This window comes from Heterocephalus glaber, unplaced genomic scaffold, assembly GCF_053883595.1.
Source record: "Heterocephalus glaber isolate CG9 unplaced genomic scaffold, H.glaber_assembly_v1.0 deba00001561, whole genome shotgun sequence".
Classification (NCBI taxonomy): Eukaryota; Metazoa; Chordata; class Mammalia; order Rodentia; family Bathyergidae; genus Heterocephalus; species Heterocephalus glaber.
In genome coordinates, this window is record NW_028258349.1 from 8,538,671 (window position 1) to 8,562,500 (window position 23,830).

Sequence of the window (23,830 nt, forward strand, 5' to 3'; positions counted from 1 at the left end):
TTGGACAGCTTGAAAATAAGGCTGCTGGGTCGGGAGTTGGGTCTCTGACCAAACTTTCCAGGGCAAATGCCCACCAGCCTCTGCAGATCCCCTCCCCGGATAAAGCTATTCTGTCTGTATCATGGGCTCTAACCCTAAGTGTCCCATACTGCTGTCCAATCTGCCTAGACAAGGAAAGACGCCAAGATCCTCAGAAGGGGTCTTCACCACTCCTGTCCCCCTGGCTTGCACCTCTGTCATGTGGCCCATGGTAGAGCAAACCCCCTAGGAACTTCAGGAAGGGACAGCTGAGCTGCCAGTGGCCTGTCTTGGAGAGCTGTCCTGGAGGGCAGCAGCCCAAACTCTGGAGAGGACCTGCCACTACTGCTAGCACTTCTACATGCACTTTCTTCCGTGAAACCTGTCAGTGTCACAGACAGTGTGGCCACGGCACTCAGCTTCTCTCTGCCCAAGACTGTTCACATGGCTAGAAAGACTGGCTGCAGGTTTCTGAGCTTCAGTTTTTTCACCTACAAATGGGAAAGTGGAAGGAAATGGGCATGATATTGGCCTCACCCACCTCCCAAGTGTTCAGATGAATGCACATGAAGGACTTTTCCAAGTTAAAGGGCTTCTGGGAATAGAGGCATGCAGATTGTACCAGGCTTGCTCTCTGGGGAAGTGCCAGGGTCCCTCACTATCAGGTAGCAGAGGCAGGGGCAGTGGTAGCCTCTGGGGTCAGCCCTCCCCTTGTGATGACCTGAGGTGGTATGTCCCAGACCTTCCTTCCAGCCTTCCAGGGAAAGGGGCACTGGGGAGAACAGGGGAAGCTCTGCCTGAATGAAGCCCCAAATGGGGTTCAAGTCCACCTCTCCTCCCTCTGGAAGCCTTAAGATGGAGACAGTGGAAAAGAGAAAAAGCTGGAGAGGAAGGGAAAGAAGAAGGGAGGGAAACAGAAGGCAGGAAGGAAAAAGCACCATAAGGTGAGCACGCACAAAATTAAGACTCCTGGCCCACGCACATGTTCTTCCCCGGTTGCAGCCCCTGTCTGTGTGACTTCTAGGAAGTGGGCAGGGGAGGGCATGGCCAAGGCTGGCCCCATCCCCCAGCTCCTCTGCTTGTGCCTGGCCCAGTTTCCAGAGCCTGTGCTGGGGTGGGAGACAGTGATCTGCTGTATGGTGCTACCTGACGAGGTCACCTCAGACACTCACTGGCTGCCAGTGTTCCTGCAGCCCCTGTCCCCCAAGCAGGCCACTTCCTCAGGCTAAGCCTAGTCTTCATTTCTGACTAGCTTCTGACCCAAGTTACCTTTCTCTTTTAGGGGGAAGAGTTCGAAGTCCCCCCCAAATTCACCTAAATCTCATTTTGCTCTAAATACACTGTTAAATCCAGATAGTCTGATCCATTTGCCACAAGAATTCCTGCTTTCTGAAGAACTGGTGTAAATGCCTATTACACTGAGCTTTACGGGTTATTTTTGCACAGGGTTTTGCTGCATAAACATGTTACACAGCTCCCTGCGATCCCTTTGTAAGGGTGGCCACACCTGCAGCATCTAATCTATCCAGAATAACCTCATTTGGGGTCCAGAGTTCTCCCCAGATATCCTCAGAGGCCACAAAAATGGGCTGCTCAGAGGCACCCAGCCACTCCCCAGACTTGGCCAGCTTGGAAGGTGTGAGAGGTGGAGATACAAGGATCAGAGCCGGGCCACATTCACCAAATGTATTCACCCTCCAGGGAGTCCCCAGCACCCTGCACAGGGTTCCTTGGTCAGGTAACTATCAAGACAGAGGGGCATCCTCTTAGCTGCTGAGTGGAAGAGGGTTCTGAGCAGGAGTTCTGAGGTGAGACTTCTTTTCTGTACTGCGAGTGAAGCGATGGCAGAGGAGATGACGGATGGAGTGGAGGTGGCTTGGCCAAAACACATCCTCAGCAACACCAAGGGCACCAGTTCGAAGGTTGGGCCCATGTCTGTTTATTAAATAGGCAGCAGAGAGAAAAAATGGTGCTAGAGAAGAAGAGCTTGTGGCTAAAGCACAGGAGGTCCCAGTTCAACAGTGAAAACAAGTCTTCTCAGTGCATCTACCTGGGCACCTGGAGTCATCCCCCAAGCCATCTCGGATGACAGAGGTCACAGCCTCCAGTGACAGAGGGAGACAAGGGTCATTCCATATAGCGCCAGAGAGGCTAGGAGCCTTTCAGGCATCCCTGCTGGGCATAGAGCTCCCCAGAAAACAGGAGAATTATCCAAAGGTATGAAGCCAGCCCAGAGGCCTGGGAGGGCATGGACAGGCTGAAGCTATAATGGTCAGGACTTTTCCAGAAGATTGGTTGTGCTAGGATGACAACCTTGCCTAGATTGATTGTTCTTCCCCCTAGCAAGGTCAGGAATATTAATTTTGTATACGTTAATTTGATGTAATGTGTGAGATGAATGCTTGTTCAGTTGGGTAGCACTGTGTTAAAGCTGCGATGATTTTTTGCCAAGAAAAGCATGGCATTAGCTGATTGGTGAACAAAGTCAGTGTGAATAAGGCTGTGTCACTCTCTGGCAGAGTCAGAGTGGCCAATGGTTGTTGTGACCATAACGGGCTACTGCTTCTTCTTAGGGAATCAAGGACAGGGAGGCTCCAAAGGACACCCTCTAGCTGATGGAAACCCCAGCCTGCTCCAGGGGGACACCATCCAGAATGAGTCTTAACCCAGTGTGGCAGGGAACAAGTGGCCAAGAGCCTCAGAAGCCATGCCAGGGGCTGCCACCATTGAGTTAAGAAAAACACTGCCAGCCAAGCTTGGCGGCAGCACTCAGTAATCCCAGCATTATGGAAAGCTGAGTCAGGAGGATCAGTAAGCCCAGCCCATGCAAGCTGGCAACTTAGTGAGACCCTGTCTCAAAATTTTTAAAAATGAGGATAAAGAAAAGGGAAGTGGGGATTTAGCTCAGCGCAATGACCCTAGGTTCAATCTCCAATACCACCAAAACCAAAAAAGAAAGACAGTGCCTCAGCCTTCTTTCTTTGGATTTTTATTGTAGTGAGAGAGCCTAATTATGCCCAATTATGCCACCTCAGCTGCCCTACTCAGAATAATCTCCCTTCCTTCCCAGCTCTCTCCTCCTGCGAGAGAGAGCTCAGGAAAAGAGGAGGCCTGGAGGTTGGATCAGAAAGATCCAACCAAGAGCAGAAAGACAGCGTCCTTACCTCTAAAGGGATACTCTTCTTGTTACTTTTGGAGGGGGTGCTCTGCTATAGTTTGGACATGAGGCCCATGCAAAGAAAAAGAAATCCACCAAGGACACACTCACTACAAATGCAACTGCCCCAGACAGCTTTTCAGATAACAAAGAGTAAATAAATACTCAGTCTGGGACCACCTAGAGTCACCTTTGTCTTTGGCTTCAAGCACATATCAACCAGCCAGGCATCCAGTCAGCAGTGCAAGTCCACAACAGCCAGCTCTCTGGGTGTCTGTACTGTCAACCCCTGTCCCACACAGGAGTGCTTCATTATTGAGGCCACCTTGATCCACTGGGGAACTGACAAGACAGAGCCATATTGCAGCCAGCTGGGTTGACCCCAATAGGTCTGCCTGGTGGCCAGTGATGGTTTACCAGGCGAAGCAAAGCTCCTAGTGTTAGGAAAACTCCTGACAAGAGCACAGCAGAAGTGACGCTTGCTGTGAGTGTTACATTCTCATTCCTCTTTCTGCACTCAATATATTTCCAAGTTCTGTACCCATATGGAAGAAAGAATCCAAGCTCTAAATCCCTTCCTTATGTCCTTTTTCCTATTTTACTGCACAAAAGGCATAAGGTGAATCCTAACACATAATGGATACAATAAATTAAAATGACTTCATCCACAGAAAAAATTCTCTCACCTTGGTGGAACAGAAGTTGGTGAATTATTAGGGGCAGGGAATGCCTTGGACTTTGCAAATTATACACATGAGCTGTGGTCAATTTTGTTAATAGCTCTGCACCCTACACATCTTCAGCTCTACAGTATGAGAGCTTGTAGAGGTAAGATGGAGTGATTCTTAGAGGGCAGCTGTGGTCTCCAACAAGGCAGCTCATTCAAGCAGCTGGCCTGTATGCTTGGTGATCTCAAAACACAGGGAAAGCCTTGTGTGATGGTACTTGCCTATAATCCCAGAACTCTGGGGGGCCTGAGGCACAAGTATTGCAAGTTCAAACCCAGGCTGGGAAGTTTAGCAAGATCCTCTCTCAAAATAAAAAATAAGAGAAGGGTTAGAGATGTACCTCAGTGCAAAGACCCTGGGTTCAATCCTCAGTAGGTCCAAAATGAAACACGGAAATCACATTTGAGAAATGGGCAATGGCCTGGAAAACTCTGGGAGCCGTCCTTAAGATAAGTCTCTTCAAAGTAGCTATATACATCCTCAAATTCCCACTGGAACGTATTAGCTTTTTTTCCTAATAGCTAAAGAGCTTTATCCAGAAAAAAAGGTAAGTGGATGGTTTATATGACAGAAGAATTAAGATTTATATTAAAGAGGAAGGAAATGATTTACCCAACCCATGTACCTACCTACCCATTCACTCATCATTCAGGCATCTATCCATTCATCTACTCGACTATCATCCATCCAATTCATCCATCCATCCATTCATCCATCATCCATCCAGTCAACATACATTACATACAAATTACACACTCTAGGTGCTTTAGAGTTAGAAATAAGAAATTACTAAAGTGAGTAAGTCAGAGGCATAGGCTTTACTTTCATATGGTCCAAGATGCCCTTAGTTATATCAAACACAAGTATATTAGAGGATTCTACGTCTTAGCACAAATGTCTTAGCTTGACATTCAAAATCCAAAGCCCCATGTCACTTTCCTTCTTTTATCTTTCACCGAACCCTCCACATCCACCATGCTGCCCTTTCCTGGCTGTTCTTTTAATCTTGTCTGAGTTTATGTTGTTTCCTTCACTTCACATACAATGCTCATCTTCTTGTATTTTCCTACCTGTCTTCCAAGGTCCTGCTCATTCCACTGGCCCCAAGAAGTCCTTTCTCACCTGTCTCACTGAAAGTGACCTCTTTAATCTCAGGGATGAGATGGGAAATCCTCTCTAAATTCTAAATTCTAGAGAAATATAATGAATTGCTATTGGCATTACTTTTGGACATCCCCTTTGGTGTTATTCTGAAGTTTCTGAAGTGGGTAACCATGTGCATAAATGGTCTCTGCTATACATTCCAGGCATTCCTTACCTTTCCATCCTTCACAGCCTGGCACACCAACTATCCTTAGTAACTTCTGGCTGAATTCACATAGTTTGGTTGGTAGCACTTAGTCTAAGCATCACCACAGATCAAGGGTCCCCTCAAGCAGAAGTTTCCATGAGCTTCCTCCGAAGCTCTCAAACGCTGGGTAGAGGAGTCAGTCATGAGTGCCCTCTGACCACTTGAGCATCTCTTCAGGGGACCTTAGTACCATTTCACTGAGCAGAGATGCTCCAGTGGAGAGTCATGGCCACAAGCGTATCTCGGGAGTCCTGACAAGGGTCCTCATCTTATGACCAGGAGTAAAACTTGGAGAGAAAATGGTCACAGTGACCCAGGGAAGCTCAGCCCTGCCCTCTTGCCACCCAGCACCAGCATGGGAGCCAGCACAGCTAAGCGATCTTAAGGCGAGCAGTGCTGCCAGCACTGAGCCAGGATGCAGCCAGTGTTCGGCACAATCCGCACTCAGCCTGCCCTCACCTAACAACAACCCAGCAGCCAGCACCCAGGTGTCACCCAGAACTTACCCAGCACCCACTCAGCACTTAAGGCTAAGTGATGATCCAGAACTCAGTCCAAAGTCACTCAGTTAGCACCCAGCCAGCACTGAGTCGCACTCACTGAGCCCTTGGCCAGCACCCAGCCAGACCTCATTCATCCCCCACTCAGTACTGACCCAGGCTTCACTACTGCACCTGTGCCCACTATCTGCACAGACAGAGCTGAGATCTTCCCAGCCTTTGAACAACAAAGGCAATGTTTCAAAGATTCAAACTGTTTATGACTTTGACTGACATATGTGGACCTATAAGACTTCAACCTCATTTTTATTTATTACAAAAGGTTTCTCCAAACCAATATATAAATAATACCTTTTGTCTGGCTGGCATCACAATATATGTTTAAATACCTTGTCTCACAAATTTATATTGACATTTATTTAGTCTGAGTTAGTGTTTCTTGTACTAGATTCAGGCATCCTCCACACCTCGACATCCATCAAAAGAGAAAGAGAGAGAGGGAGGGAGAGAGAGAGAGAGAGAAATAAAAGAAATTTAACAACGAAATAATGAAAGCAGCATTCTAACTGATCTGCATGTTACTTGCCATAGCCTGTTTATGGTGGGTAATTCAACAATATATGTCATAATTGGAAAGACACGTATTCTTTGACTCGAGTACTATGGAAACATTCATAGGTGGGGAAACTCTTAGGGAGTCCATGTCTATATCATCCATCATTTCTTAGAATATAAAAAAAAATGGATAAACAAACTAATACCATGAAATATTATGTAACAATTGATAAGAATTCTATGACAGAAATTCCAGTGTGTTAGGAAGATAGGAAACAATTGCAACTCTCACCTGTGGCTGTAAACTGTTAGAAGCATTTTATGAAACTATGTAGCGTGGTCTACTAAAGTTACACTGGTACATATTTGGTGACCCAGCAGTTCCACTCCCAGATACATACCCAGCCGATGCATACATACGTCATACAATGGCCTGTCCAATGATATCCTTTGACACATTCTTCATCATAGCAAGACACTGGAAATAACCCCTATGTTATAGTTCAGATAACAAAAAGTCCCCCCAAAGCCTGTCTTGCACGGAAAGTGACTGGATCGTGGGGCGCTATACTGGTCAGTGGATTCATTCATTAATGAGTGGACCGAAGGTGGTGTTAGAGGGGGGGCCTAGACAGAGGCCACTGTCCCTCGCTCCCTCCTTGGCTCCTGTCTTCTCACCCTGCTTCCTGGCTGCCATGGGATGACCAGCCTTCCACAACAGACCCTTCCGCCATGCCCCTCCTGCCTTGGAGCCAGATGACTATGGACTAAAAGCTCTAAAACCACAAGCCAAAATTAAACTCTCTTCCTTTAAGTTTTGGGTGTCAGTTACTGCATGTCAGTGATAAGCAAAGTAACTAAGACACTCAATGTCAATCAAGAGCAGAAGGGATAAATCTTTTGTAACACATCTATATAACGGAATACCAGTCCACAGTGAAAATAAACAATTATAGGAAACAACTATTACAGAAATCGCACCAACACGATAGTAAGTGAAAATCACCAGACATAAATGAGTATATACTGTTTGAATTCATTTGTATCAATTTCAATATCAGGCAAAACTAATGTGTGGTGATGGAAGTCAGAGTACAGTCATCCCTGGGAGAAGTGACCGGGAAACAGCACAGGGACTCCGGGAGCTAACTGTGTAGCCCAATAGCCATCTTCCTGCCTCAGCCGCCCAAGTGCTGCGATTACAGGTGTGGGTCACCACACCCAGCTCTTTATATGGTATACTAAATAAAAAAACAAAAAAGGCTTCACAAAGAAAAATAATACAGTAATATTCAACTGGGCACGGGGGTGAATGCCTGTAATCCCAGCACTCTGGGAGGCAGAAGCAGGAAGCCTACAAGGTCTGGGAAACTCAGTGACTAAGCAAGAACCTGAAACCTGTCTTACAGGTTCTAGGTTAAATGCTCAATATCAAAAAAAAAAAAAAAGAACAAGAGGAAGAGGAAGATCAGGAGGAAGTAGAGGAAAAAAGGAAAGGAAAAGAAAGGAAGAAAGAAAATAAATTAATTCTTAAAGTTTTCATGTGGGGAGATCTCTAAGCCTCACCGGGAAGTGGAGAGAACACCAAGCCTTGGAAGGGTGTTTTCTGAGCAAGTTGTATGGTGGGTGCCCAGAGGGAGAGTCCTGGCCTGCATGGAAGAGACTTTCTGAGGGTGCAGGAGGGTGATCCATTGGTGAGGAATAAGGCGGCAAGAGAGAAAGGGAACTCTCTTCTGCACTGTCAAATTTCACAGGCACACATTCATGGAGTGTTGTGGAATTCAAGAAAAATCACACAAGGCGACACACAGGCACCTCCTATTTCAGGGCCTATGCTAGACACTGTCAGCAGAGGGGACTGGGGACAAGGAACTGTCCACAGAGCACATGTTCAGGGCACGCGTGCAGATGAACAGAAGTGGCTTCCTATACCCAGGGGCTGGACACAGAGTCACAGAGGCCTCAGAAGCCAGGTCTGCAGGATGTTCAAAGGTCTGCTGGCATGACTAGACCCTCCTGCCTCATGGCCTTTAGCCCCTACCAGTGGGGGTGAAGATGTGACCCACAGTGACAAGAGAAACTACTGAAACTGCTGACCTCAGTAGAAGAAAGAGGCAGGGGCCATCTTCCCTCAGACCTGGAAAGCTGTTGGGTGAGACCCAAAGCACATGTGGGGTAGAGCACCCCCAACCAGAGGTGGGGTCTGCTGTGGAAAGTGGTATGCCCTAAGTGTCTCCTTCCTTTCAGATTCCGATTCAGGCCTGGTTCCTGTTGGGCCTTCACCAAGGTGAGTCCCATTCCCCACTGCCCCCAACCTGGTGATCACTTCAAGGACTCTCCTGGGTCCCTGCGGTGGGCTTGGCAGGGCAAGTGTCTGTGCGACAGGTGAGGAGATGGCCCTGTGAGAGATGGGCAGTGCCATCTCGGGGCTGCATTTTCCGATTCTAATACAGGTGCTCCAGAAAGCCCAGGTTTGCAGGAGACACTCAAACTGGGACTTGTGTCCACACCCAACTGCCATGAGCTTCCCCAGCTATCTGCATTCTGATGGGCCTGGCAATTCCGCCCCTGAAACACGCCCAGCCCTCTGCAACCTACAAGCACATCAGCCCGAGTCCCTAAGATGGGTTTGGCTGTGATGACTCACAGGAGAACAGTGCTCCGTGGCTTCCTTGCTAAGCGGCCACTCCTCAGGGAGCACTCAGGAACCTTCGGGATATCAGCGTGTCCGGCTTTCCTGGTGCATCCTTGAGCCTGGAGAAGCTCACTCTGGGTCTTTGCTCACATGACCTTGGCCATTTCACCTCCTGAAGCCCAGGTGAAGTCCCGCCAGCCTGGAGCCTTTGTTGTCTCCCTCATCCCAGCAGGTTCTTACCTCTGTGTGCCCACAGCACTCCCAGGATTCTGTCGCTATTGCAGTATCTCCCTTCCACATGGGCTGGGTGGGCAAGGGGGTCTCAACAGCACCCCACCCCAGGCAGGACACTGTACATGCCAGGTGCTCCGTAAAGTTCATAATTCTATCAAACCTTCCAATTAAAAGACATCAAACAGGGAAGGCAGGCTCTAAGCTTGCTCTTTTCAACTTTGCTTCCCTGAAACACTCTGCACCAACCAGCATTTCCATCAAAAATTAAAAACCCAGAGCTAATTACTAGGGCTCAAGGGCAGCTCATTCACCTGTAGCTCCTCAGGCTCAGAAAGCTACTGGCCCACTTGGGGATGCTTTGTACTGCTTTGTACTGCTGTCAGCACTTCCTGTGCATGACCTTGTCCAGTTCCATAGCAACCCGGGGAGGAAGGCAAGTCAATATCAGGGGCTCCATCACAGAGATGAGAAGACTGAGGCTGAGACACAGAGCTCAGGGCTGAGACACAGAACTAGATCTGCCGGTCAGAGGACTTTCTCCATTTACCTCACTACTTCTGTCCTACGTATGATGTATGCATACAAGCATGTATTATTTTGCAGAACTACAATTGAGCCCAGAACCCTTGTACTGAGCTACATCCTCAGCCCTTTATGTTTTATTTTGAGACAGGTTCTCATTTACCCACTAAATTACCCAGGCTGGGCTCAAACTTGCAACCTTACTGCCTCAGCCTCCCAGAGTGCTGGGATTACAGGTGTGTGTGCACCACTGTGTCCAGCTAGTACATATTTAAAATGTACTGTGTAAGAGCAAAGAAACAGAGGAAACCTTCTCTGAGTCTTTAAGGGTGACGCTCACATGCTCCCTCTCTCAGACCAGACTGGGAAGCAGGATGCAGCTCTGCCATCCCACTTGGGAAGGGCGTGGCTTGGTGAGACTGCACATTTCTGAGTCTCAGTGTCCCCATCGGTAAAATAGGGCTGACATCACCAACCTTGGAGGATTGTGGGGAGACATAAAAATGGCACACAAGATGTAGGAAAGCCATAGTAGATGGCACATATCAGGGGTCCTCAGGGGCTCTCTGGGTCCCTACAGTGGCCACAAGTTTTCTTGTTTCCATGATCAAGAGGGAAAGTAGTTTAAGAAAATACAAAGGGAAGAGCTGCTTTACGGGTTCAGCACAATCTGACAGTCTGCCAGTGCCCTCAGTGAGCAGGCCTTGGAGACAGCGAGACAGTGTCCCAAACACCAAGAAAGAACACCAGCACTCAGCAGGGCCCATGTCCACACCTCACAGGAGCGTGCCAATGCCGCCCCACAACACAGACTCCTACTGCACAAAGTACTAGCAAAGACCCATAGTGCTAACTACCTTGTGGTTCTCTCACCCAGCCTGGCCCAGGGCCCAAGTCTCAGGAAGGCCCTTCCTACTGGCTGCCTCGGAGGGGATGGCACAAATGGCTGAGAGCCACCACTGTGAACGTGGAACGTCACATGAGCAAAGACACTTGTCAAATGCCTTTCCCTTACAAGCACCCTCATCATGACCTGTGTTAATGAAGTTAATTGAATTTACGATCAATAATGGTTAATTATTGCAATTTGACATTCAGAGATAAATGGCTTTAAGACAGAGAAGTATGTGTGTGAGAGAGAGTGCGTGTTTGAGTGTGTGAATTCTCTCCAAAGAAGGTGAACGCATTACAAGCCTAAGAGGGATCCCACAAGCCTCCCATTGATCCTGGTACAATCTGATCGACTTCATCCTCTGATGAATGTAGGCTTTTCAGAGCTACAAGTAAATGTTCTACAAGACTACTCTAACCCTTGTCACTGGCCAAATCTATATGTGCTGTACACCAGAAATCTATTGAGATAGATTAAAGAACTGCTGGAGAAACAAGAACGGCTTCAATAAAGGTGAAGGTTTATTATATTGACTATTAATGTAACTTAACTGTATGCAGTTATGAATGCTTATGGATCAGGGCAGTTTAATTTGGGCCAGTTGGATATGATTATAATTGAACACCATTTTTTTTATATTGCCAAAGATGAACTCAATTCAACATGAAAAAAAGAAAAAAAAAGAAAAACCAACCCAGCTCAGAAAGGAGGTTACAACTAGCTTCGTAGAGGGATGTGGTCACCCTAGTGGGGCTGGCCTCAGAGGAGCTGACTCCAACCTCTCCCATGTGGGCACTGACCACTGAGCCTCCCATCCCCAGTCCCACAGTTTGCCACAGGGTCAAGACTGCAAAGTGGCTCACCTGGTTTCATCCAAGTTGGTGCAAAGTTTACTTTTCCGGAGGGTTTCTTGGTAGGAAGACATTCCCAAACACGCCAGTAATGACACTCCTACATGCACCCTGAACCAGTTAAATGACCACTTACAAGATTTATAATGACAAAGTAAATGTTGGCAGGGAAGGAAGTCCTACTGATTGCAGAGCACTGACAATAAAATGCGGCTGAGGAGTTCTGTCAAAATGTAAGATTATGCAAAAACACCATTGAGAACACTGCTAATCATCTGCTTGTGTCAATTACTTGAAGGGTCTCTGACAGCATATTTACATTAAACACATTTCAGGAGCAAAATCCTTAATGCTATATCAGAATATTTTTCAGTACCATTAGAGAATCTTTAAAAACCATTTCCCTCCCTCGGCTACAATAGGAGCGAGGATGAGACAAGGAAAGCTGGGTGGGGAGTGTGCAAGGTGCAGCAGACTATGGGGGGATTTCAACTCATCCCACTGAAAAAGAAATGGGTGATGTGAATGCAGGGGTAATGGATCCCGGGCACATTCTACTCCAAGGACAGATGCTGAAGTCCTCTTTCATCCCCAAAAGCTCAATGCCGAATGAAAAGCAGCATTGACTTTCCGGCTAGCTATGGTGGCCAACTCCCCATGGCTAATGTCACCTTACTTAACAAGGCAAATAACAGGCATACAGGGGTATCTGGAGGGACTGTGCAGTTCCGCACCTCAATCCTGGGCATGCCATCTTGTCCACAGTAAAGGTGACATGAAAATATCCCAAATGAGTTGAAGGGTGCCTGGATTGGTTCAGCTAAGACGTGTCTCTCAGGAAGGCACTGGCCTGGAGCCGGACATTGTCACAGATCCAGCACACCCCAATGGAGAGCCTTACAAGGCCCACCCACAGGGCTTAAGGGAAGGTGACAGAGGGTCGGCTAGGAAGGGAATACAGGGGGCTTGCAGAAGTGTGTCTGAATACTGTCAGGGACTCATACCCAAGACAGCCCTAGGCTTTACTTGACATGACAATTACACTGACCATGGTGACAACAGTGACTAGGATATTGCTTTTTGGGGGGCCGGCATTTTGCTATACATTTTACATTAAGCTGTTTCCTATATTTGTCATGAAAGCACTGTGTCCTGCTCAGATGCTGGGCTGGTGAAATAGAAAGGCAGGATCTGAACTCAGGTGCCAGGGCTTCATTACACTCCATACAAGTTGTGTCCAGTTACAGTGACTGTCGGTCAGCCCTTGGAGAGCCCAGCCATATTTCTTATACTAAGAAAGGGTTTGTGAAGCTTGGAAAACCCTGAGATTGCCTTATTGTGGCAAAGCATGTCCGTACCATTCAGATGAAAGAGCTGCAGCATGGAGGCATCTGGTTTGCTGTTGCCAGGGCATCTCAGGGTTATGGGGTGCACAGCAGTGACTCTGCGGTGACCAAGCTGCTACCCACACTTCCCAACTGGTAGCCTGGGCCTGACCTAGCCCTCTGTGGGCAGTGCTGCAAAAGGTGCAAGCTATGGGTTGTGCTGGTGTCCATACAGAAGACATAGTATGAATGAGACCTGAGACCTTGCATCATGTCCAACCTACTCAATCAGAAAATCAGACAGGACTAGCATCCATTCACAAACAGCCAAGGCAGGCAAGCAGTATTTGTGGTCATTTCAGATTGGAGTATATTATATAGAAATTTTAGAGCAAAATGCATTCCTTTAAAGAGAATCTATACTCTGTACATTTTATTAAGTCAAATCTGTTTCTTCCTCATTCCCAGACAGGTAATTCCCTAACTGATCTTTATAACTGTGTTTCCTTTTACCTTAAAATACTTAAAACACTACTAGATAGGTATAGATATAGACACAGAGATACAGATACAGATATATATAGATATAGATATGAATATACAGTTATCCTTTAGTACAGTATCTGTGGGCAACTGGGTCCAGGACCCATGAAAGATACCAGAATTTGAAGATGTTCAAGACCCTTATACAAATGGTGTAGTATTTGCATATAAGCTAAGCACATCCTCTCATATGCTTTAAACCATCTCTAGACTATTTATAAGACTGAATACAACAGAAATCCTCCGTAAATAGTTGTTGATCTACATTGTTTAGACAATGATGATAAGAAACAAAGCATGTCCATGTACTGCACAGATGCATTTTCTATTCCACATATTTTTGATCTGGGGTTGAGCCTGCACATCCTGAGTTCATGGAAATGAAGGGGCCCAACCTATATACATACATACATACACATATGTATATGTGTGTATGTATATATACACATACACATGTATATACAAACAAAAAATATGTACACTTTTCTCATGAAAATGTGCAGACTAAAAACCAATGCACCTTTTCTTCCTATTTCACATTATCTATTATGGGAGGGGGAAGTGGGAGGGGTAGGGGAAAGGAATTAATATGAGAAAATGAAAAAATGGAAACAAAATCTTTGTAAATAGGGAGGGATGGAGGGGTTGAAGGGAGGGCAGGGGAAGGGGGGAAAATAAGAACCAAGAGAGTATGTAAAGGTGCATATCTCCAATGATGAATGTCATTATATTGTACACCTAAAATGTACCAATAAAAGGATAAAAAATAAAAATAAAAATAAAAAATAAAAAAATAAATACCAATGCAAAGAGATGGTACATCCACCCTCCAGTTGCAAATTCACCACAGAAGTGAGATTTATATTCAGACTATAGGTCATCACAGGAGCATCCAGAAGCCGAAGGTTGTAGTTTAATATGGCCAAAATTTGGGTGGATTCTGAGTGTGCCATTTCTGGTTTGATGGATATAAGATAATAAGATATCACAGGTAAATGATGTAGCTTGAATTTATTTTCTAAATATAAATATGTACTAACTGTACATATACATACATACACCTATCATGTGTAAATACATGTATACACACACAGCCACTCACATATGCACAAATGGACCTTTGTGTAAATGTGAATGCCTACGAAGTTATCCTTCAAATACCTTATAACAAACAACTATAAAGAAACTTACACCCAATGAATACACTAGACAAGAGCAAGTCATCTAATGGATGTGATCTGCTAGTAAATCATCCCATTCCTGAAACTCAAGCACCCCCTCCAGAGAACTGCCACGTCTCACTGGGAAGAGCCCAAGAACAACACAGCTGCTGTGCTTCACCTCAGAAAGCGAGCTCCTGCACAGTGCTGAAAAGCATGCCCGGGTCTGCTGCACACTGGTCATGCTGCTGTACAGGAAGTAGCCAGCATCCTTTCTCCAGAGGATGCACAGGCCAGGCTACCAGCAGCACCAGAGCGGAGAGTCACCAGTCAAGTGGAGGGCTCTCTTCATAAGGCATGAGTGACATGAGTTGGCTTTTGTAGGGTCCAGCTGGCACTCTACCCATCTACTCAGTGGGGTCACTGCTCCCCCTCTTCTACCTTCCTTCCTCTTTCTAGGCTGGTGCTTCTAACCCAGAAAGCTCCCCAGGCCTCATAGGCCACAATTCTAAAAATCTCAAAGTACATGACTAAATGTAGGTACTGGCAAAGGGATAGACTAGAGCTCTCTGGTTCAACCATGGCAGGATTAGCTATTGGCCTGTGCCAGAAAAAGCGAATGAGTTTCAGAAAGATGGATCTTTCAGTGAGGATCCAGGTGGAGACATCCAAAATAGTAACAATAGCTAGCATCCTCACTAAGGCTGACTGCCATTCCAGGTCCCTCCATGTATTAACCCGCGCACTCCCCATAAGCACCTCAGGAAGCACACACTCTCATCATCTGCATTTCCCAGATGGGGACTCTTGAGGAACTGCTTCCAAAGGGGACGGAGCCGATTGTGCAGAGCCGGGTCTCAGACCCAGGTGTCTAGGTGCAGCTTCCAACCTCACAGCTCTTCCCCTCCACCTTCCTGGTGAATCTGCACCCCTATGCACGTCTCTGTTGTTTACAGAAAGAATCCCCCTCCCCCAAACTGTCAAACTGGGACCAGGACCAAAAAAAAAATTAATCTCAAGTTTTTAAAATATCAAAACCTTAAGACGTATAATTAAATTAATCATCATAAATTACTTTTTAGCACTGAGAGTTGGATTTATAATATCATTTTCAAACCTCTCTGTGAGATTTAAATATTTTATAGCATATGTGAGTTAGAGGGAAATGTGTCTAAGGGCTTAAATATCGCTGCAGAGCAGCAGACTTTGACAAAAACTGTAGCACAACTGTTTCTAAGGTAGTTTGTAAAAATTATTTATTTCCATACCAGTTAATTATGATGGGAGTCTTTGTTGAATGCACAAGCATTAAAAAAGTGCTGATATTTTATGCATCTTTAACTGGAGCGCGATTCCCCGCAGCGCACTGGTAACTCCTTGACATTTAGCATTCACTCACAGCAACTGTAATAAGGGGTTTGATTGCTTCCTTTGCAGATGCAGTAATTTAATAACTGTGATCAGTTGCATAAATTTACTATACAACCATCTTAAGTTAGCCACATTAAAATTAAGCAAAATTGTAATCTGTTGACAGATTATTGCTCCTGAACAATTCTACTAAAAGCATTTCAGATTAGCAAGTGCCACAAGCATTTGTGTTTTATAAGCTTGTAAAAAAAATACAGCAGCTTCCTCCGTCTGCACCCCAATCTCTAGGCACACCGGGCCAACCCACATGCACACAAAGATGCATCATCTCCCTATTAGGCAATTTTGTAAAATTCTATGCTTTCTGCTAAATCCTCTGAAGTGTAGATTTTGATAAAATACTTGAAATATTCTGTGTGGTAAATTCTGCTATCGAGGAGGAAGTGAGGGGGGAAAAAGCAGCATGTCAGTATCCTCTTTATTTCTTCCCAGTGATTTCCTTTATGTAACTTTGTATCTATTGCTTTCCTAGGCACAGAAATAAAATGATCACAGTCCCCAGAAGGAAGGCAAAGCGCTAATTTCACCCTTTAGCTGGAAAAAGTTAAAACGTGCCCAGCTCCCTGCAAGTGAGGTCCCTGTGGCCGCTGTCCTTAATTAAGGAGACCACACTGAAGCTTTCTACTCATTTGGCTAGAGAACCTTTCACTGAATTAGTGAGTATAAAGAGAAAAGGGCATGGATTCTCCAGGCAGGTTTTACCTGTAGCATGGCGATAAAGAAAACAGCATTCTTGCCCACTCTGCTTAGAGCATATGAGTCCCGGATTCCTGCTCTCTGCCCCGTTACTTGACTTTTCAGAGTAATGTTTAGCCAAGCAGGCAAGTCAGGAATAACTGTTTCTGATACTTCCCAGCAAATATCTTTAACCATCTGTTTACACTTGCCAAATATGCTTCCAAGTTTCCAATTTTATCAGTATATAAAAAGAATATCTGTTTTTAAAAAAAATTGTAAATATCTTGTGATGCATCTTTACATAATTCAAGAGAATTTTTTTTTTTTTTTTATAATCTCACTTGAAAGCCAGTGCGATCACAGATTTGTTTAAACTTTCATTTACATAGAGGTTTGGGGTGGGAGCCACAAAACGGAGTAGGCGCTTTTTTGGAACTGGGAAATGTCAAAGGTGAGTGCTGTCCCCTATGCAACAACAGACAACATGGGGGAGGGGCCTCATCCTCTGGGGGGCTCTGCATATGCAGCCTGTCATTCAGGTGGGGTTGGGGGCTCTCTCCCAGACAGGTGACACGTCGGGCTGGGCTGCAAGCTTCCTTTGGAGCGAAGACCACTGCTGAGTTTGACAAATTGGATGGGACTTCACTACCAAATTTCCTGCCAAGAGGGCTAACAGTCAAATGTCTATCTCCTTCTCATCACCAAGGAGTGATGCTCTGACTTTGACAAAGTGTCTCCATTACTTAAAGACAGAGTTAATGCAAAGTGATCGAGAAATGTGAGGGTTGTAAAACTTTTAAGAGCCAAGCAAAAGCAACTTTCCTCAGTGGCTCTTTTATCCTGTGTGTGTGTGTGTGTGTGTGTGTGTGTGTGTGGTGCGCATGTGCATGTACGTGTCCGTGTGTATAAAACCAGAATTCCCAGTAAAACCAGCAACAAACCCTGGGTTCTACCTCTGCCACCACTACCTGTATTCCTTGTAATAAATTGGAGATACCCTGGGCTATCTTTGTTTGCTTCTAATTATAACTAATTATCCTTCTAAATATGTTCTTTAGGGTTACCTTGTGTATAAAGATGGAGGTAGGAAAGAAACAAAATGCATCAGGATTATTAAAAGAAAAAGAAACATACTAATTAGCTAACTAGTACACTCATTTCAATGTTTAATAATATTTTTTAACATTCCAGCATGTGCTGCAGAATAAAAAATTACCCACAGCACCACCTGTGCGTCCCCTGGGACGTGAGGATTTAAGGTTCTTTCCTGCAGTCTTGGGAGTCCTCGTTTCTAAATATTTCTTTGATATTTCTTTGTATTCTACCCCATCCCACCCCCACAAATTAAAAGCCAAAAAAAAATAGTAAATTTTGTTCTCCACCAATGCCTCTGAATAACATCTCTACAAAGCCCAACTTAATTACATAACCCAAGTGGTTGGAAAAAAAAATATATATATATATATCTCACATCTATTCCCATAATTTAGGGAGCTGCCGCTACCCGTTTCTGTACATGCAGACTGAACTGGTGTCAAATGCCAAGTGCCCGCCCTGTTCCCTCCGCCTGGGTGGGAAAGGGTGTCAACGTCTCCCTTTACCCTTCTCTTCTCCTGTACCTGGGAAGGTTCTGGGCCTTGTGTGGCCTTTGATGGGACCAATGCATGTGGCTGGGGAGACAGGGGAAGACGGAATGATGCTGGAGGTGTAGAGCAAGGCAGGGCTCGTCCATCCTCTCACCTGTTTTCATGTCGTCCGTCCACCTGGGCTGAAGGCAGAAGCGGGATTGGTGCTCTATCAAGACCAGACAATTAAAACCAGGTAATGAAGGGCCAAAAGCCAAGGGTGCCTGCCAAGCTTCTTGGGCTTGCCTACCTCAACTCACTTCTGATTGTGGGTCAGTCGTACACAAACAAAGCCTTAACAGAAATGTTACCGAGGAAATAATAGCCATTTCCAATGATAATACACAATTTTAGCACTGACGCTTGGCTGATTTAGGTGTTCGGCCAACGTGTCAAGCAGCCTGCCTTCCTTAGGCGGGCCTTTAATGGGTAACTGGCAGGCTCTGGCAGCCTTATTTCTGCTTTAGATTTGGTTTGTCATTGGGTATCCATTACCTGCCATTCATCTTTGATCTCTTTGGACAGGCCTGATCAAAAGATGTCATTTGACCTACTCCACTTGGCAGAAACTTGTATGACTCTCATAAAGGGGCCACCCCAGCTATAAATAAAATGACATTATTATTTTTCTGTCCTATCATGTAGAAGAGACAATTATGATAATGCAGTGTCTGTCATCGGGAGCCCAGCAAATTGCTAGCTCTCACGCAACTGTTTAGCTTTCTTATTTGTTTTTTGTCTGTTTTCCTCCATTTCAAGTTGAAAATAAAGCAGAATTGAAATCCCTAATACTCTGCCTCCCACTCCAACAGTCTCAGGGCTTCTTCCCGTGGCACTGACATGCAGGTGTGGCTAGCAGCTTGTGTGTGCCAGTGGCAGGCTACAGCTGTGTGGCAAAGCAGGGCAACAATGGGATTGGGTCTGTCCTTCATTCGGTATTTTGAAAACAACTAATCTCTGAAATTAGAACTGAGAGATATGACTGCAACTAGATAAAAATCATGGCCAGAGTTTATTGTGTCCTTAATCAAGACATAATAAGAAAAAAATGTATTGGAACGTTCACCCGACAGGCAAAATAAAGACAGCTCAGGAGGCTCACCAGGGAGTCCACAGCCTCGAGGACACACTGGTCTAAGGGTTTGTTACCTTTTCCTGAGAGGGCCAACGATACAGGCTCCAGTCTGTGACACTGGCTCACAGTCCTCTGGAAGTGGAGGTTTGGGTCACATGGGTCTGCTTCCTTCCCTGGCTGCCATTGGGCACCGTGGGTACACAGAAACAACCCCCCAGGCATTCTCCATTGGTCAGGTCGCAGTGCGGACCAGAGGCTGCAAGTTTTCCATCCACCTTTCCAGGAACCTTCCCTGCTCCATGGTCTCCACCTAACCAATGCTCTTGCTCGGGAAGAGAGAATGACAGAGACACACCACTCAAGACCCTAGCTACAATTCTGGCTCTGTCTGCTCAGCATCATATCATTCTAGAGCTGTGGAGGTAGCAGAAATCTTACAGATTGCACCAAGTGCAACAACTCATTCCATAGAGGCAAAAGAAGGGGAAGGATTGCCCAGAGGTACCATTAACTCATGGCAGAGCCGAGACCAAAATGCAAACCTAAGTCCCTAGTCATAACCTGTTCCCTATGACACTGTCTGTCAGTTTCTCCAAGGTTGACCCAAGAGCTCACTCTTCTGTGAGATAATGGCCATAAAGCTGCTCAAAAACAGGGCCTACTGTTCCAGGTATCTCTGGAACAATGGCTGATTTGAACTTTGCTCAGCATGAAGATCCACATAGTGGTGTTGCTGACCATCCGCAGCAGATGTAACAGGAGACATCACCGTGTATGGTGTTATGGTCTCAGGACTTGATGGTCCCTAAGGTCTCTGAGTGCCACCATTTACCCATTCAGGTGACAGGATATGGGGTAACCACCAGGGATGGTGAGGCAAATATGTGAGTGGTAAAATAATGGAAAGATAAAAGGAAGAGAGGGAGCAGATTCTGAATTCCTCACCTGAAAGAAGTGGCCTCTATGTGGGAATAGACTGATGGGGCTGTAACTTCAACAAGAAGGTGGAAGAAAATCTTTGCAAGTATAGGAGCCCAAGGAAGGGGAACTCAATCCCCTGGAGTAGGGACACAGCTGAGACATTCTCACTTCAGCATGTGGCATTCATTTTATGGAAGAACATATATGAGTGACTTCTCAGTTTTGATCAAAACTGAGTTCAGGTCAAAAAGAACAATATTCCGGATTAGCACAGGGGTCAAGAAAAGTGTGGAAAGAATCCTCAAACTGGGAAATGTCAGCAGGAAAATAAGGAGTGTAGTAAAGCTTGTAATTTCCGTAGCCATTTAGATGTAGCTTCTCCTGCAAAGAATTAGGTAGTGTGGCCCAGGAAGAAAAGATAGCTCTAAAGACCACTGTTGGCATACTATTCCCCTAAGACTCATCGGGGGCACCCCGATTTTCAGGAAGCCATTTCTAATTTTCTTTCACGTTCTGGGATGAGGAAGATACCCCTTCTCAGTGTTCCCATCCTGTTCAGCATCCATCTGTCATGGCATCCCCATCAGGATTACCTGTGTCTGTCACATCCTCCACACTCTGACCTCCAGGAAGTCTATCTTGTATCCCCAGCACCTGGCAGCGCTGGCCTGAGCAGGTGCTCGATACACATGTCTGCTCAAATTGTTTCAGCACAAATTCCAGCACTCTCAGAACTTTTGAATTATAGGAAAATGTGTACAAGTACATTTTCCTTCCTTGAGCTTAAGCAGCATCTCCTTCGCCATGTCCAAAACCCCAGGTCCCATTCATCATGCTGTCACATCACACAGTTTGCTGAGCTTCTATTAAGTGCCCCAACCTTCTCATGTCTTTCTCCCACCTTGGCCCCAGATAATGAGCCTCTCTTTAAATGTGAGCTGCTGCTCAGGTGCCAGTGTCAAAAAAGGTAAGAATGAGTTGGTTGAACCGAAGAGTGAAGGGAAGAAAAGAGGAGGAAAGCATAGTCCTACTTTAGGTCCCTAAGCAAATGTGAGGCTTTCAGAAATTTGGATGCATTCTACATGCATTTCCTTTTACAATCCCAGGAACTGGCGCCCAGGGTGATCTGCAAACATCTGCTGCATGGATGGCTGGCTGAGGTGGTAGCCATTGTGGTGCATATGGCACGATACTAATGGACACCAGTATCTCTCAGGTCCTGGCTCATCTTCTGCTCCATTCTAAGCACCTGGAGGATGTGGGCAAAGTGAACACACCTCTCCAAGCTTCTGATTCTGCATCTTGAAAAATGAGAACAGAAGCACCTCTGAGGATTGTTGCTAATGGCGTTATGCACATAAAGCACTTAGCACAATGGCATAGGGCAAGCATTCAATAAAGAAGTTATTTCTGGTTCTAGAAATGACGATGTTCCATCAGCAAAGATGATCCCTGCAATGACAAGGGCAGGATCTCCATGGTGACCGCATCAGTCCCCACCAGGCCTCACAACTGAAGGTAGCAGAATCACTAAATGTCCAGAGAACTCTTGCCTGTACTCTCAGCTCAGCCTCTGGAGAGCAGCAAGCAGCGTGGTCCTCTCCACAAGGTGGCAGCTAAGAAACCTTCCACCATCCAAAATTCTTTTCCCACCTCAGGGAACTCTACCAGGACTAAGTCAGGTAGGCTCTGGGCTAAGCTCTGCTGAATTTTGGCTTCTTATAAAAAGCAGAGAAACCTCCAGCAGGCTGGACTAGGAGCAGGGAGGATGGAGCGTGGTGAGGGGTATTCGTGAATCTACTAATGGATTTATCTATAGGTCTAGCCCCATTACCTAACTCCTAAGACAAATCAACAGCACTAGTGTGCTGGGAGATGGGAGAAGGTAGAGAAAAAACAAACAGGTGCTGCAGAGCCCTGATGTGCTCTGGCCTGCCTTTCCCACCCAGGGACCTTCTCTGGTGGGAGAGCCAAGAACTAAGAGGTGAGAGTCTGATCTGTGGCTTCTGACCGTACAGGTTTTTTCCTTGCAGGAAGAGAGGCCTCAGTCCTGTAAACCCCAAGTCTCTGAAATGGAAGAGGAGAAAAAGCTGGGCTCATTCTTTGCCTTGCTCATGGGCTCTACACCAATGCTGAGGGCTCCCTGGGGCTGAGCACAATTACCAGAAGATGGGAATTCCCCTTTATAAATCCACTCATTGATGAAAAGAGAGATCTGTGAACACAGCTACCTCCTCTTGGCATCCTGCTTCTCCACCTTATTGCCTTCAAGCCTCAGTTTTCCCATCTGTAAAATTGGAGTGGCGATGCCAACTTATCCTTGGGCTGCTCTAACAGGGGTATTGAACAAGGAGTTTTGGGTGCTGGTCCGTGTTAGGGACATCCTGGGGGTGGGAATGATAAATCAGCAGACCCCAGCTTAGGTAGAGAAACAAGCACAGAGCCACAGAAGAGAGATCTAGAACTGTGTTGACCATATGCCTAGTTAAGTTGAAGTAAATGAACATCAAATAAAGTTTAAAATGCCATTCTTCAGCGGTACTCACCACATTTCAAATGCTGCATTTGGTGGCTCCTCTGTGGGGCAGCTCAAAGCAGAACTTTTCCACGAGGACAGACTGGAGGACAGACCGGAGGGGGCCTGTCCTGGTGCTTCAGGAGTTCTTCGACTCCCTAATGCCTTGCCCCTTCCTCTTCAGACAAGACACTTTCCCGCAGGAATTGTTCTTAACCCTTTGGGGGCTAAAGCCCCCTCGGAGAAGCTAACAGAAGTCAACATCCACTGAAATCCAGAATGTCTCACAGTGGGGAAAGAGTTCCAACAGTGCCACAAGGAAATATTAGGTGGTTCACCTTGAATCACACAGTCATAAATTACGCCCTCGTCAGTTCTGTCTTTTTCCTTCTGATTGCTTCAAGGAGAAAGTATCCAGTGGGTGCTATTGGTCTTTAACACCTCCCTAACGCTCACTAATCTCCTTTTTTTTTTTTAAGATGGGAGAGATAAGGCATCAGATCCAGGGTGTAGGCAGGCAAGAGAATCCAGCTAGAATTTAATGACATTGTTTGATTTCACGGCATTTATTTTTATGGTTATTTTCTCTTTATGGCAAGTGATTCTGGGTCTTCATTTATAGGAATGACACACTTTCCTTTTAAAAATAAATTTATTTGAGTTAAAACGTGTGTAAATAATAATGTTCAGACAGTACATGTGGTATGCAGATATGTCAAACAGCATGACAGGTTTGGGACACAGGATGCCAAGCGCAGAGGCAAATCACCATCACAGAGGGTTCCAACTGGGACTCTGAGGGAAATGCCTAACCCAAAGGGAGGGATTTAGTCTCCTAGTTAATAAGTAGCATTTGCCATTAGGGTTTCCAACACCCCACTTGTAAGGGAATTTGGCAGGTTCTAATGAAATCTCTGAACTTCCAGTTTGGGGAGGTAGCAATTATTAAACCTTAATATGAGTAAATATGCTAATAAAAAATGTACAATTTGCAATGAACCATTATCAATTAAAGACAGGATGCTTCATCTTGGAATGATGGCACCAGCACCTGGCTTCTGACCAGAGCCTGGCCACCAAGTCTGCACTGCTGAGAGGGCAATGCCAGAGTCTG

General features: G+C 45.8%; 1 protein-coding gene across 1 annotated transcript in view; it reads right to left on the reverse strand.

The window, feature by feature from the left end:
* The window catches only part of Tshz3 (teashirt zinc finger homeobox 3), a 71,050-nt gene that overhangs the window by 12,464 nt on the left and 34,756 nt on the right, over positions 1-23,830 (reverse strand). The window lies entirely within an intron of this gene.